The sequence below is a fragment of the Tachysurus vachellii genome, chromosome 11, assembly GCF_030014155.1.
Source record: "Tachysurus vachellii isolate PV-2020 chromosome 11, HZAU_Pvac_v1, whole genome shotgun sequence".
NCBI lineage: Eukaryota > Metazoa > Chordata > Actinopteri > Siluriformes > Bagridae > Tachysurus > Tachysurus vachellii.
This window is the reverse complement of record NC_083470.1, coordinates 26,684,963-26,687,462: the sequence shown is the minus strand read 5'-3', so window position 1 is coordinate 26,687,462 and position 2,500 is coordinate 26,684,963. Positions and strand designations below refer to the sequence as shown.

Below are 2,500 nucleotides of genomic sequence, written 5' to 3'. Positions count from 1 at the left end.
CAAACTTTTATTCAACCAAAAAAATCCAAGTGTTAACAGTTCACTAATTAAATCAGGATAACAAAACTCCTACTTATGAGAAAATAACAGAACAATTAGCACAACTCAGTCATAACAAATGACATCCACTGAACCACTCATTAGTTATTTCTGATATTTTCAGCCAGTGCTTTAAACTAAAGAGTAAGAAACAAAGTGATGATATTTCTGTAAGTGACATTTAACATGATTCTGTGTTTAAATGCTTAAATCGTGTTTATTTTTCCCTCTAAACTCAGTCTGATCTGTTTAAGTCGTCATACTGTCACACACGCTGATTAATAAACGGTTTGTAAATGTTAATTATATTTGAATGTTAATATTTACACTCAAGAGTGTGGATTTATCTGTTTGTAAATCCCCGCCCCTGACATCTGATTGGCTGTCTGTCTTTGTAATAACTAAATGTCAAAATTCTCCTGAAATAAAATAAATTTTAATCTTCGTTGTTAACATTGTTGCTAGAAAAAAGTGCCTTCTACAAGTTTCATGTGGAATGTCTCAAGTGTGTTTTTATATCTTTTTCTCTGCTTTAAGTTTTGTAGAAATCAAAAGAGACGCAGTGTTTTTCAATACGGCTTTAAACAGATGCTAGTTAACTTTCCCGTAAGACTCGAATATCCACTTGACTTATCCTTAAATTGGTAAAGGTGAAATTCCAGGGCTTCTAATGGCAACCTCCCATAAGGAAGTGTTTAATGCTAATAGCGCTAACGTTAATCAGATGTTTATTACACTTTGCAAATTAGTAGCATTTTCCCACGAGCCATTTTAAGACTCCTACATGAATGATGAACGAATGATAAAACCAGGAGCAACAATGAAAATATATAATATATATTCAAAAAAAACTTTCTACTATGAAACATAACAAAAAACAAACGAAAAAAAAATTCTAATATGAAACACTCCAAAATAAGAGCATTAAGTCTTATCTAAGCAGGAAATCAGCTAGCGGCCAAAATCAAATACGTTTATCTAAAAATCCCAAGAAACTTCTTGTTATCCACCTTACTTTCAGAGCTACTTTGTGGAAGATTTCAAGTTAGCTACTTCCTGGCTAGGTTGTTTTTAACCCTCTCAGCAGTTAACACTAGCGATACTAATGTGAGCAACATATCTAGCTTTCTAATTTAGCTGTTTAAGACAAATTTAGTAATGTTGAAAGCCATCAGCTTAAACAGATTTACCTTTTCTAGACTTCCTCTAAGTTAACATCGAATGTGAAGTAAAATTCTTCCCAGGATTCATTCCTAGTTATTAGCTCCTGCTAGTCAACATTAGTCTGAGTTGATTTCCAGATTTCTTGGTTTTAGATAAAATTCGTAATAGAATTCCTGTCATATTAGCTCATGCTAGTCATCATGTTCAAATTCCTGACAGGTTAGCTTGCAGTTTTCAAATTTACACCAAATAAAACTGTGGAAAAAATGTAAAAGACAAAGAAATGAGAAGAAATAAACAAATAATGCTTTCAAGAAATATTTTGTAGATAAAAGTATTTTGTACGCAGCCCAAGCAGTCGAGCGGGTATTTTAGATGCTCGATAGTGAACAGATATTTTTTAACTACTCAGACATGCTAGTTTCTATCCACCTCACTGATGGATCACGATTAATATTAGCAACATTCACTGATAACGTTATCTAGCAAAACTAGCGAATTATGTATGTTGCTAACATGGGATTGTTACGGCCTCAATACTGCTAGCTCTATATCAATACTGTTATCAATACTGATAACTGCTAGCTCTTCCACAGACAGACGGTGAGGAATGTTAGCTACGTCTGTAATTTAAAATAAGGTGGATAAAACAAGGACTTGTTCAAACTCTCCATCCATCCCTAAATAACGCAGGAGGATCTAACCAAATGGTAAAGGTGCTTAATAATGCATTAGCAGCAAAATGAGGGGAGAAAATAGAGGGAGAGGGAAAGAGAGACAGAGAGAGAGGAGGGATAGAGCGGTGTGATCAATACACTCCGAGTTAAGAGCAGAGACGTTATCGATCACGAGCTCGTCTTACAATCTACCATCGTGTTAAGCAGATATATTTCATATCTTCAGATTATCTCCACGCTGATTGGTCAATTCAGCTCTCTGTGGAAACTGAATATATGATTTACAGGAGTTCAGTAAAAACAGGAAGCTAGGCTTGTCCCGAATACATTTCTATCTTTTTTTGTAATCACAACCATTTTAAAATTAGCATGTTTTAAAATTAGCATAAGAAGCTCAATTGGCTTAAGCAGGGCTAATCTGTTACTTCTGTAATATGTATATTCGGTCATGGCGTCCTGTTTCAGCACTAACCCAGACTCATAAGGTTTATTTAGCTAAAAATGAAGTTGACGTAAGCCACGCCTCTTCTCTATTTTCATTGGCTCTTAAGCAACTGTGATTGTTTTTAGCCCTAAGCTTCCTCTGACTGTCTGCGACTTAATAATGAGCCCTACCACAA

At 34.8% G+C, this 2,500-nt stretch overlaps 1 protein-coding gene across 1 annotated transcript in view; it reads right to left on the bottom strand.

Annotated features, from left to right (window-relative positions):
* LOC132853331 (dematin-like) overlaps nucleotides 1-2,500 on the bottom strand; it is an 18,558-nt gene that overhangs the window by 8 nt on the left and 16,050 nt on the right. The window contains exon 17 of the mRNA XM_060880984.1: nucleotides 1-2,500. This exon is cut by the window's left edge and continues 8 nt beyond it; it is cut by the window's right edge and continues 844 nt beyond it. The gene's annotated coding sequence lies outside the window, so the exon portion shown is untranslated.